This window comes from Dama dama, chromosome 9, assembly GCF_033118175.1.
Source record: "Dama dama isolate Ldn47 chromosome 9, ASM3311817v1, whole genome shotgun sequence".
NCBI lineage: Eukaryota > Metazoa > Chordata > Mammalia > Artiodactyla > Cervidae > Dama > Dama dama.
Window position 1 is genome coordinate 25,137,760 of NC_083689.1, and position 14,105 is coordinate 25,151,864.

A 14,105-nucleotide genomic window follows, 5' to 3' on the forward strand; every position below is an offset into this window, starting at 1 on the left:
GGGGAACTGTTGTAGTGGCTACATCATTTTACATTTGTATAAATACTGCCCAAGTGTTTCAGTTTCTCCACATCTTCATCAATACATTTTCTATTTTTTGATAGCCATCCTAATAGATGTGAAGTGATACCTCATTGTAGTTTTGCATTTCTCTAAAGATTACTGATGTTGGATATCTTTTTATGTGCCTATTGGCCATTTTCATATTCTATGGGTTGTTATAGAAGCATCCTACTCTTGGTACTTATTTCTATCTTAACTGATTTGGGCTGCTATTTAAAAAAGATACCATAGGCTGGTACTTTTAACATTAGTGAACGACTTAAACAAGAATAGCTTATTTCTCAAAATTGTGGAGGCTGGGATGTCCAAGGACAGGAAATTGGCAGATTTGGTATGTGGTGAGGGCCAGCGTTCTGGTTCCTAAGTGGCCATCCTCTTGCCGTGTCCTCACATGGTGGAAGGGGGCAAGGGAAGCACTCTAGGATCTTTTATATAAGGGTGCTAATCCGATTCACCAGGGCTCCACCCTCATGACCTAATAATCTCCCAAATGCACCACCTCCAAATACCATCATATTGGTGATTAAGTTTTAACATACGAATTTTGAGGGATACAAACATTCAGTGTGTAGTAGGAAGGTTAGGTCACTGATTTAAGATCAGTTTTTTCTTTTCTTTTCTTTTTTTTCAGTTTTTTCTTTTTAAATGTAAGCATTTATGGCTATAAACTTACCTCTAAGCACTGTTTTCACTATATCCCATAAATTTGGGTGTTGTGTTTTCATTTTCATTCATCTCAAAATCTTTTGTCTTTTCCCTTGCAATTTCTTCTTTGATCTATTATTTAATAGTGTGTCTTTTAATTTCTACATATTTTGACTTTCCCAAATGTCTTTATGATTTCTAATCTCCACTGTGGTAGGAGAACATATTTTTTACAATCCCAATCTTTTCAAATTTATTGAGACCTGTTTTATGGCATAACATATGATGTATTCTGAGGAATGTTCTGTATCACTTGAGAAGAATGTGTATCTTGCTTTTGTAGGATAGAGTAGGTGTCTATTAGGTTTAGTTTGTTTATCGTGTTGTCCAAGTCTTCTATTTCCTTGTTGATCTTCTATTTCTATCCATTATTGAAAGTGGGTTAATGAAGGCTCCAACTATTACTGTTGAAACGGTCTACTTCTTACTTTAATTCTGTCAGTTTTTATTCATATATTTTGCTTTCACGTATCTATTGTTATCTGCATATATGTTTATAATTGCTTTGTCCTCCTGATGGATTAGGGCTCTCCTGGTGTCTCAGATGGTGAAGAATCTGCCTGCAATGCAGGAGACGCTGGTTTGATCCCTGGGTCAGGAAGATCCCCTGGAGAAGGGAAAGGCTACCCACTCCAGTATTATTGCCTGGTGAATTCCATGGACCAGAGGAGTCTGGAAGGCTGTAGTCCATGGAGTCGCCAAGAGTCATACATGACTGAATGACTAATACTTTACCTTTTCCTGATGGATTTGCTTTTCATCATTATAGAATGCTCCTCTCTGTTTTTAGTAATAATTTTTATGTTAAAATTTATTTTTCCCGAAACTTCCCTGACAGTCCAGTGTTTATGACTTTGTTTTCATGTGGGTTTGATCCTTGGTTGGGGAGCTGGGATCTCATATGCTTCACAGCCAAGAAACCAAAATATGGGACAGAAGCAATGTTGTGGCAAGTTCAATGAAGACTTCAAAAATGGTTTACATAAAAAATATTTTTTTTTAATCTATTTTTTTCTTTTGAGTACTGTTTGTGTGGAATTTCTTCCTCCATCTTTTATTTTCAACCTATTTGTATAAAACATCTAAAGCATGTCTGTTATAGACAGCATATAGTTATTTTTTAAAAAAATCATTCTGCTAACCTTTGCTTTCTGATTGGAGTCTTTAGTCCATTTAGTGTAATGACTGATAATATATGATTTATGTCTTTCATTTTGATATTTTCTTCTGCCTCATGCTTTTATTGTTTTTCTTAGTCTTCCTTAACTGTTTTCTTTTGTGTTAGGTAGATAAATTCAAGAACACTAAAGTTCCTTTTTTTCTTCTGCTATAGGTTTTTTGAATTATTTTCTTAGTGGCTGCCTGGGGGTTACAAGTTAGCATTTTAGTTTAGATGAATACCAACTTAATTTCTATTTTAATAGCTTCTGTATAGCTCAGTCCTTCCCCTTTGCCCCATACAATTATTGTCATATAAATTATATTTTATACAGTATAAGTCCATCAACACAGTGTCTAAATTTATTCTTTTAGTTTTTTAAAATCAGATAGGAAAACTGAATTATAAACCAAAGTACATTTATACTTTTATATTACCTGTGTATTTACCTTTACTGAAGCTATTTTTTCATGTGGATTTGAGTCTAGTTTTACTTCATTTCAGCCTGAAGGATTCTTTTAGTATTGCAGGGCCAAGTCTGATGGAGACAAACAATCTTAGTTTTTGTTTATCTAAAAATCTCTTATTTCCTCATGGTTTTTTGAAGGATAGTTTTACTGGATATAGAATTCTTGGTTACAGTCTTTTTCATTCAGCCATTTTAGTATGCCATCCCAGTATGACTTTTGGTTTCCACTGTTCCAAGGAGAAGTCAACTGTTAATTTTACTGAGGCTTCTTCACTGCTTTCTCTTCTCTTTCCAAGATTCTGTCTTTTGTTTTTTGACATTGGCTATGATGCATCTAAGCATAGATCTCTTGAGGGTATTTTTTCTTTTTTGAGGTATAATTGACATATAACATTGTATTAGTTTCAGGCATACAACATAATGATTCAAAAGTTGTGTATTTTGCAAAATGATTACCACAGTAAGTCTAGTTAAAATCTGTCACCATATATAGTTACAGGTGTTTTTTTTTTTCTTATGGCAAGAACCTTTAAGATCTAGTCTCTTAGTAACTTTCAAATATGCAATACAGTATTATTAAGCATAGTGGCTATGCTGTATCTTACATCCTCATGACTTATTTTACAACTGGAACTTTTTATCTTAGAATCTCCTTCACCCATTTCACACACGCCCCCATCCTCTACCTTTGTCAACCTGAAATCAGGTCTTTTTATCTATGAATTCATTTTTGTTGTTGTTTTTTTAAAATAAACTCTTATATTTTATTAAAAAATGTTTTTGGCTGTGCTGGTTCCTGTGACACGTGGGCTTCTCTAGTTGTGTGGGCTCGGTAGCCGAAGGGTGCTCTCCTGTTGTGGTCTGTGGGCTTGGCTGTCCCACATGTGGGATCTTAGCTCCTGACCAGGATTGAACCCATGTCCCCTGCATTGGACGGCAGATTCTTAACCACTGGGCAACCAGCGAAGTGCCTGTTTTCACATTTTAAGATTTCATATGTAAGTGAGATCTGTATTTGTCTCTGACTTATTTCACTTAGCATAATGCCCTCAAGATCCATCCATGTTGTTGCAGTGGCAAGATTTTCATCTTTTTTATGGCTGAATTACACACACATCCACCCCACATTTTCTTTATCTGTTGATGGAGATTTAGGTTTCCCTGTCTTTATTATAAATAATGCTATAGTGAACAGTGGGGGTACATATGTCTTTTCAAGTTAGTGTTTTTGTTTTCTTCAGATAAATACCTAGGAGTGGAGTTGCTGGATCACACAATAGTCCTATTTTTAATTTTTAAAGGAACCACCAGACTGTTTTCCAGTGCCTGCACTAGTTTACATTCTCACCAACAGTACTCAAGGGTTCCCCTTTCTCTATATCCTTGCCAACACTTGTTTTTTCTTGTCTTTTTATTTATTTATTTATTTTTATTTATTTATTTATGTTTTGTATCTGTATTAAAAAAAAAAATCTGTCGATGAACAAGGAGCCAGGTGTCGGGGCGGGGGCGGGAGGGAACATTCTCATGGAGGTACTGGAAGGCCAGTAATGGAAGGCCAAGTCGGTCCACTTCATCTCTTTGTTCTTTAACAGATTCCGTGGTGCCTCCTTTGTCCCCGTTCAGGTTCAGGAAGCTCATTCAGTGGTATTGCAACATCCTTGTGAGGCAGCTTGTCTTCTCGCCAAGCATTGTCAGTCAAATCCAAGATCCTTCCAACTCTTTGTACTTCACTGTTCATTCTCTTACAGCTTTGATCTTGTCTGACCTCTGTATTACAGCTCTGTAAACTTGTAGTTACAAGAGCAAACCTGGAATGCCTTTTCCCTCGGTAAAAATGACCCTCTCGGGCCACCACCGTCCAGTACAGGTGTGAGAGCCTACCCCACAGCCTCGGCTTCCGCCCGAGGCAGCCTATATCAAATGCGGAAGTGGGGGAAGTCCAGGACTTCTTGTCTTTTTAATAAGTCATTCTAACAGGTATCAGTGATATCTCATTGTGTTTTTGATTTGCATTTCCCTGTTGGTTAATGAAGGGCTTACCTGGTGGCTGTTAGGAACCTTTTCATGATCCTATTGGCCATGTGTTCTTTGGAAAAATGTCTTTTTAGATTATCTGTCCATTTTTGAAATTAGATTGTTTCACTGCTATAAAGTCTTATGTGTTCTTTATGTATTTTGCATATTAGCCCCTGATCAGATACATGATTTGCAAACACCTCCTCACATTTACTGGGCTGCCTTCTCATCGTGTTGATGGTTTCCTTTGCTGTGCATAAGCTTTTTAGTTTGATGTAGCCCCACTTACTGATTTTTACTTTTGTTGCTTTCACTTGTGGTGTCAAATCCAAAAAATCCAAATTGCCAAGACTGATGTCAAAGAACTTACTGCCTATGTTTTCTTCTAGGAGTTTTTGGTTTCAGGTCTTATGTTGAAGTCTTTAATACATTTTGGGATAATTTTTTGTATGGTGTAATATAGTCCAGCTTTACTTTTCTGAATGTTGCTGTACAGTTTTCCCAGTACCATTTATTGAAGAGACTGTCCTTTCCCCATTTTATATGCTTGGTGCTTCTGTCATAAGTTAACTGACCATATATGTGTGGATTTGTTTCTGGGCTGTCTATTCTTTTTTTTGCGGGGGGGGGGGTGGAGGGGGAGCGGCTGTCTATTCTGTCCCATTGATTGATGTGTCTTTTTAGTTTTTTGCCATGCCACGTGGCATGTGGGATCCTAGTTCCCCCACCAGGGATCAAACCCATGTCTCCTGCACTGGAAGTGTGTAGTCTTAGCCACTGGATCACTGGCAAAGTCCCTTGAGACATCCGTTTCTGTCAATACCATACTGCTGTTTTGATTACTATAGCTTTGTAATACATTTTGAGATTAGGGGGAACATGATGCTTCCAGCCTTATTCTTTCTAAAAACTGCTCTGACAATTAAAGAGTTTTTCATGGTTCCATATAAATTATAGGATTGTTAGTTCTTCTGCTATGAAAAATGCCCTTGGAATCTTGATAGGGAATACATTGAATCTGCAGGTTGCTTTGGGTAGTATTTTAACAATATTTATTCTTCCAATTCATGAACATGGAATACTATTGCATTTACTTGTATCAGCTTCACTTTTGTTTTGCCAGTGTCTTACAGTTTTCACTGTAAAGATCTTACATCTCCTTGATTAAATTTATTCCTGGGCATTTTATTCCTTTTTATTGCAATTGTAAATTGGATTGTTTTAATTTCTCTGATAGTTCCTATTCAGTCCATGGAATTCTCCAGGCCAGAGTACTGGAGTGGGTGGGTAGCCTTTCTCTTCTCCAGAGGATCTTCCCAACCCAGGGATCGAACCCACGTCTCCCGCACTGCAAGTGGATTCTTTACTATCTGAGCCACAAGGGGAATCCAAGAATACTGGAGTGAGTAGCCTGTCCCTTCTCCAACAGATCTTCCTGACCTAGGAACTGAACTGGGGTCTCCTGCATTGCAGGTGGATTCTTTACCAACTGAGCTATCAGGGAAGCCCTAGTTCCTAATTAGTATATAAGAATGGCACAGATTTTTGTTTATGGCTTTTGTATCCTGCACTTTACTGATTTATTAGTTCTAAGTTTTTCTTAAATGGTGTTTAGTGTTTTCTATTATTATATGATCTGCAGATAGTGACAGTTTTAGTTTTTCCTATTAGATTTGGACTTCCAATACTACACTGAAAAAAATCAGCAAGAGTGGTTACCCTTGTTTTGTGCCCCATCTTAGAGGAAAAGCTTTTAGCTTTTCACTATTATGATGTTAGCTGTTGGGTCTTTGAGTTTATTCTACTTGGAGTTTGTTCAGTTTCTTGGACATGATGATTAATGATTATCATAAAAGTTCAGAATTTTTTGGCCACCAGTTCTTTCAGTGTTCTTTCTACCCCTTTCTCTTTGCCCCTTCTGGGATTCTTGTTAAGCTTGGTGGGCTTATAATGTTAAGTATGCTTGACACTGTCTCATAGGTCTCGAACTTTCTGTTCATTTTTCTTCATTTTTTTTCTGTTGCTCAAACTAGATAATCTCAGTTGAGCTCTTTTCAAGTTCACTGGTTGTTCTGTCAGTTTAAATCTGCCATTTAGCTCCTCTAGTATATTTTTATTTGTTATTATATTTTTGAATTCCATAATTTCTATTTGGTTCTTTTAAAACTAATTTCTACTTCCTTAATGGCAGTCTCCATTTGGTGAGACATCATTGTCATCAGTTCAGTTCAGTTCACTCAGTCGTGTCCGACTCTTTGTGACCCCATGGACTGCAGCATGCCAGGCCTCCCTGTTCATCACCAACTCCCAGAGTTTACCCAAACTCATGTCCATTGAGTTGGTGATGCCATCCAACCATCTCATCCTCTGTCATCCCCTTCTCCTCCTGCCTTCAATCTTTCCCAGCATCAGGTATTTTCTTTCTTTCTTTTTTTTTAGGGTATTTTCTTTTTTTTTTTCATCAGGGTATTTTCTAATGAGTCAGCTCTTCGCATCAGGTGGCCAAAGTATTGGAGTTTCAGCTTCAACATCAGTCCTTCCAATGAATATTCAAGACTGATTTCCTCTAGGATGGACTGGTTTGATCTCCTTGCAGTCCAGGGGACTCTCAAGAGTCTTCTCCAACACCACAGTTCAAAAGCATCAGTTCTTCAGAGCTCAGCTTTCTTTAGAGTCCAACTCTCACATCCATACATGACCACTGGAAAAACCATAGCCTTGACTGGACAGACCTTTGTTGGCAAAGTAATGTCTCTGCTTTTTAATACGCTGTCTAGGTTGGTCATAAATTTCCTTCCAAGGAGCAAGAATCTTTTAATTTCATGGATGCAGTCACCATCTGCAGTGATTTTGGAGCCCCAAAAAATAAAGTCAGCCATTATTTCCATTGTTTTCCCATCTATTTGCCATGAAGTGATGGGACCAGATGCCATGATCTTAGTTTTCTGAATGTTGAGCTTTAAGCCAACTTTTTCACTCTCCTCTTTCACTTTATCAAGAGGCTCTTTAGTTCTTCTTCACTTTCTGCCACAAGGGTGGTGTCATCTTCATATCTGAGGTTTTTGATATTTCTCCCGGCAATCTTGATTCTAGCTTGTGCTTCATCCAACCCAGCGTTTCTCATCATGTACTCTGTATATAAGTTAAATAAGCAAGGTGGCAATATACAGCCTTGATGTACTCCTTTTCCTATTTGGAACCAGTCTGTTGTTCCATATCCAGTTCTAGCTGTTGCTTCCTGACCTGCATACAGATTTCTCAAGAGGCAGGTCAGGTGGTCTGGTATTCCCATCTCTTGAAGAATTTTTGACAGTTTATTGTGATCCACACAGTCAAAGGCTTTGGCATAGTCAATAAAGCACAAATAGATGTTTTTCTGGAACTCTCTTGCTTTTTTCGACGATCCAACAGATGTTGGCAATTTGATCTCTGTTCCTCTGCCTTTTCTAAAACCAGCTTGAACATCTGGAAGTTCACAGTTCACGTATTGCTGAAGCCTGGCTTGGAGAATCTTGAGTATTACATTACTAGCGTGTGAGATGAGTGCAGTTGTGGTAGTTTGAACATTCTTTGGCATTGCCTTTCTTTGGGATTGGGATGAAAACTGACCTTTTCCAGTACTGTGGCCACTGCTGAGTTTTCCAAATTTGCTGGCATATTGAGTGCAGCACTTTTAACACCATCATCTTGTAGGATTTGAAATAGCTCAACTGGAATTCCATCACCTCCACTAGCTTTGTAATGATGCTTTCTAAGGTCCACTGGACTTCACATTCCAGGATGTCTGGCTCTAGGTGAGTGATCACACCATCGTGATTACCTGGGTCGTTAAGATCTTTTTTTGTACAGTTCTTCTGTGTATTCTTGCCACCTCTTCTTAATATATTCTGCTTATTAGGTCCATACCATCTCTGTCCTTTATTGAGCCTATCTTTGCATGAAATGTTCCCTTTGTATCTCTAATTTTCTTGAAGAGATCTCTAGTCTTTCCCATTCTATTGTTTTCCTCTATTTCTTTGCACTGATCACTGAGGAAGGCTTTCTTATCTCTCCTTGCTGTTCTTTGGAACTCTGCATTCAAATGGGTATATCTTTCCTTTTCTCCTTTGCTTTTTGCTTCTCTTCTTTTCACAGCTATTTGTAAGGTCTACTCAGACAGCCATTTTGCTTTTTTGCATTTATTTTTCTTAATCGCTGTCTCCTGTACAATGTCACGAACCTCCATCCATAGTTCATCAAGCACTCTGTCTATCATATCTAGTCCCTTAAATCTATTTCTCACTTACACTGTATAATCATAAGGGATTTGATTTAGGTCATACCTGAATGGTCTAGTGGTTTTCCCCACTTTCTTCAATTTAAGTCTGAATTTGGCAATAAGGAGTTCATGATCTGAGCCACAGTCAGCTCCCAGTCTTATTTTTGCTGACTGTATAGAGCTTCTCCATCTTTGGCTGCAAAGAATATAATCAATCTGATTTCGGTGTTGACCATCTGGTGATGTCCATGTGTAGAGTCATCTCTTGTGTTGTTGGAAGAGGGTGTTTGCTGTGACCAGTGCGTTCTCTTGGCAAAACTCTATTAGCCTTTGCCCTGCTTCATTCTGTACTCCAAGGCCAAATTTGCCTGTTACTCTAGGTGTTTCTTGACTTCTTATTTTTGCATTCCAGTGCCCTGTAATGAAAAGGACATCTTTTTTGGGTGTTAGTTCTAAAAGGTCTTGTAGGTTTTCATAGAACTGTTCAACTTCAGCTTTTTCAGTGTTACTGGTTGGGGCATAGACTTGGATTACCATGATATTGAATGGTTTGCCTTGGAAATGAACAGAGGTCATTCTGTCGTTTTCGAGATTGCATACAAGTACTGCATTTTGGACTCTTTTGTTGACTATGATGGCTACTCCACTTCTTCTAAGGGATTTCTGCCCACAGTAGTAGATATAATGGTCATCTGAGTTAAATTCACCCATTCCAGTCCATCTTAGTTCTCTGATTCCTAGAATGTCGACATTCACGCTTGCCATCTCCTGTGTGACCACTTCCAATTTGCCTTGATTTATGGACCTAATATTCCAGGTTCTTATGCATAGTGCTCTTTACAGCATTGAGCCTTGCTTCTATCACCAGTCACATCCACAACTGGGTGTTGTTTTTGATTTGGCTCCGTCCCATTCATTCTTTCTGGAGTTATTTCTCCACTGCTCTCCAGTAGCATATTGGGCACCTACTGACCTGGGGAGTTCATCTTTCAGTGTCCTATCTTTTTGCTTTTGCATACTGTTCATGGGATTCTCAAGCCAGGAATACTGAAGTGGTTTGCCATTCCCTTCTCCAGTGGACCACATTTTGTCAGAACTCTCCACTCGTCTGTTTTGGGTGGCCCTACATGGCATGGCTTAGTTTCATTGAGTTAGACAAGGCTATTGTCCATGTGATCAGATTGGCTGGTTTTCTGTGATTGTGGTTTCAGTCTGTCTGCCGTCTGATGCCCTCTCAGCGCCTACTGGGGTTTCTCTTACCTTGGACATGGGGTATCTATTCATGGCTGCTCCAGCAAAGCACAGCCGCTGCTCCTGACCTTGGACGTGGGGTAGCTCCTCTCCGCCAGTCGCCGCTCCAGCACCGCACAGCCACTCCTGTAACCCCTGGATCACCTGTGTCCTGGGACATCCAAGTAGATGCTCTCAAGAAAGCACTCCAGTAGCAGTGTCGTTCCAGCCCATGGGCCACGCCATCTGGTACAGAGTTCAAGTTGCTGAAGTTCCGGCTGATTCTGAAGTCAGTGGCCTTTCCCTTCTAGTAAAAAAAGAAAGTCTTTACTCCCTAAGAGGACCAAAGCGTGGAAAAGCAGAGGGCCCACTAGCCAAGCAGATAAGCAAGACTCGCCACACCTGCCCAGCGTGCACTCTGAAAATCTCATTCTCATACTTTAATTCTTTAAAAAAGAATTATTTATTTGGCTGTGCTGGGTCTTAGTTCCAGCATATACAGGATCTAGTTCCCTGACCAGGGATCACATCTGGGCCGCCTGCCTTGGGAGTGTGGAGTCTTAGCCACTGGACCACCAGGGAAGTCCCTCCTTCAATTCTTTAGACATGGTTTTCTTTAGTTCCTTGAACATATTTATAAAGCTGATTTAAAGTCTTTATCTGGGCTTCCTAAGGGACAGTTTCTATTGACTGCTTTTTCCCCTGTGTATGGGCCATATATTCCTGTTTCTTTGCATGTCTTATAATTTCCTATTGGATATTTAAACAAATATAATGTGTTGACTCTGAATCCCCAGGGTTTGTTACCTTAATCCCCAGGGTTTGTAATTGTTACTGTTCGTTTAGTGACTTTCCACAAAAAAGTAAAGTTTAGTGACTTTCAGTTCAGTTCAGCCGCCCAGGCATGTCTGCCTCTTTGTGACACCATGGGCCGCAGCACACCAGGCTTCCCTGTCCATCACCTGGAGCTTGCTCAAACTCATGTCCATTGAGTCGGTGATGCCATCCAACCATCTCATCCTCTGTCTGTCTCATCCTCCCGTCTTAAATCTTTCCCAGCATCAGGGTCTTTTCCAGTGAGTCAGTTCTTCGCATCAGGTGGCCAAAGTATTGGAGTTTCAGCTTCAGCATCAGTCCTTCAATGAATATTCAGGACTGATTTCCTTTAGGATGGACTGGTTGGATCTCCTTGATGTCCAAGGGACTCTCAAGAATCTTCTCCAACACCACAGTTCAAAAGCATCAGTTCTTCAGTGCTCAGCTTTCTTTAGAGTCCAACTCTCACATCCATACATGACTACTGGAAAAACCATAGCTTTGACTAGACGGACCTTTGTTGGCAAAGTAATGTCTCTACCTTTTAATATGCTGTCTAGGTTGGTCATAACTTTCCTTCCAAGGAGCAAGTGTCTTTTTTAATTTCATGGATGCAGTCACCATCTGCAATGATTTTGGAGTGTCCCAAAATAAAGTCTGTCACAATTTCCATTGTTTCGCCATCTGTGTGCCATGAAGTGATGGGACTGGATGCCATGCTCTTAGTGTTTTGAATGCTGAGCTTTAAGCCAACTTTTTCACATTCCTTTCACTTTCATCAAGAGGCTCTTTAGTTCTTCTTCACTTTCTGCCTGAAGGGTGGTGTCATATGCTTATCTGAGGTTATTGATATTTCTCCCGGCGATCTTGTTTCCAGCTTGTGCTTCATCCAGCCTGGAATTTCTCATGATATAATCTGCTTATAAGTTAAATAAGCAGGGTGACAGTATACAGCCTTGACATACTCCTTTCCCAGTTTGGAACAGTGCATTGTTCCATGTCCAGTTCTAATTGTTGCTTCTTGACCTGCATACAGATTTCTCAGGAGGCAGGTAAGGTGGTCTGGTATTCTAATCTCTTGAAGAATTTTCCACCATTTGTTGTGATCTACACAAAGGCTTTGGTGTAATCAATAAAGCAGAAGTAGATGTTTTTCTGGAATTCTGACTTTAAATAGTGACTTTTAATTACTGACTTTAATTAGTACATTAGTGACTTTACTCTTCTGTAAAGCTGTATTCTTTCTCATGTGTGGTCACAGAAGTCTTAGCTTAGTGGTATATTGATGATTTGACAGAGATTTCTTTTAATGCCTTGAATTAATAAATTTCCAAGCTTTTGTTGGAGGGCTTTGTCTGTATGAGACAGTTTGTTCAGTCATGTCTTCAGTGCTGCAGAAGGTAAATTACAACTGGGTCCGTATTCTTGCTTGGGAAATACCATGGATAGAGGAGCCTAGAGGGCTATAGTCCATGGAGTCACAAAAGAGTGGGACATGACTAAGCAACTAAACAACAACCTCACCTTCACTTCTTTTTTATAAAATACATGTATCTTACAAAATTTTTTTAAAATTTGGTTGGCTGCTTCAAGTCAGCTTCAGCACACGGAATCGTCAGTCTTCCGTGCAGCATGTGGGATCTAGTTCCCTGACCAGGGATCAAACCCAGGCCTCCTGCATTGGGAGTGTGAAGCTTTAGCTACTGGACCATGAGGGAAGTCCCACTGTCTTCACTTCTTGTATAAGTAGTTTCAAGGTCACTCAGAGGTCAGAGCTTAGGGTCTTCTTAGGTCTTTCCTGAGTATGCACAAAGTTCTGACATACACATGAACTTCTAGACTCCTAGGAATTATGTTCAAGCTTGTTGAAGCCCCCAGGGACATCTCCTTCAAGTTTTTTGGTTACTCTCTTTTGGTCCCAATTAATAATGCTGCCTTGGCAGCTGCAGTGTCAGCCAATCATCACTAGTTGACTACAGCAGGTAGGGCTGTTTGCAGAATGAGCTGGAGTCAGACTGAATAAAGAGTGGAGATTTTCAGTAAGCTGCCAGACAGGTCAAACACTGGCACTTCTGTTCAGCTGAAGATTTTGGGGAACTCCATATCTATTCTGCTCTTTCCGGTGGTTGCTGCTTTCACAGGTACTGTAGTTATGGGGCTTTTGATCTTCAAAGCTACCACAAAGACAGGGCGAGGGGAGTGGGTTTAGAGCAAGTTAAAATGCCACCGGCTTTTCTCCCTGAAATCCAGCTGTTTTCCTTGAACAAACTATCCTTGGCTTGTTGTAAGCCTTAACTTCCAAAGTTCTGAAAAAGTTTGACAGTTTTTGATAGGGTTTTCATTGGTTTTATGGAGGAGCAGAGTTTTGGCAGACTTTACTCTTTCATTATTTTCCCTACTTTCTTCCCAGTTTCCCCTTCCCTTACATCCCTGAAGAAAGCAGAACTCCTTTACTTACTAAAGCCATACATTTATACTGATACTTCAGATTCAATCCAGCACTACAGGGGGGTTCTTTTTATAGCCTTTCTCCTTTCTTGATATGCAAACATCTTTCTCTAACAGTGAGAAACTCAGTTATTATCTACAAATGTGTATGTATTTATTTTCATATGTAAAGTGGTTTCAGAATTGCTAACCCATACTCCAGTGAAAAATGCATTTGTTTGATTTACTTTTAAAAAGATGACTGACTGACTGCTATGTTAACAAATTGTGAGGAGAGGGACCAAGTCAGCAAGAGCAGTTAGGTGGTTCCTGATTATTTGGCTTAAATGATGATGATGGCTTGGACCAGAGCAGTGATGGTTTAGATGGTGAGGCATGGTCAGATTCTGGATATAATATTAAAGTTGAATCCATAGTATTAAGCTGATGGGTTCAATGTGAGATGAGATAAACAGAAAAGAGAAGATGTCAAGATTTTTTCCTGAGTAGTTGGAAGACAAGTGGTCATTCCCCCAAAGCTATGGGAGGTGCAGGTTCTCAGGGAAGACTGGGCCATTTTAAGTTTCAGATGTCTGTTAGATGGCCATCCAGGTGCAACCAGCTATCCAGTTGCTCTTCTGCTGCTTCGTCGTGTGTGAGTCAGGAGTTTAAATCACTTTGGACTGGAGACACACCTGAGGTTTCAACTCTACAAGACTACTAAAGGAGCAGCCAGGGCCCCCGCTCTGTGCTGGGAGTGTCGTGTGCTCCAGCCCACTTCCAGATGCTGCTCTTCTCTGTATCTCTGTCAGAAAGCTTTTTTCTCACCCCTCCCCCCTTTTTAAAAAAAACTGTGGAAGGCAGCTCTGTGGAAGATGTACATTGAAAGCCAGTAGCTTAACAGGCCCTGAAATAGCCCTAGTGATTCTTCAGAGTTGGTATATAAATACCCCAGCTCT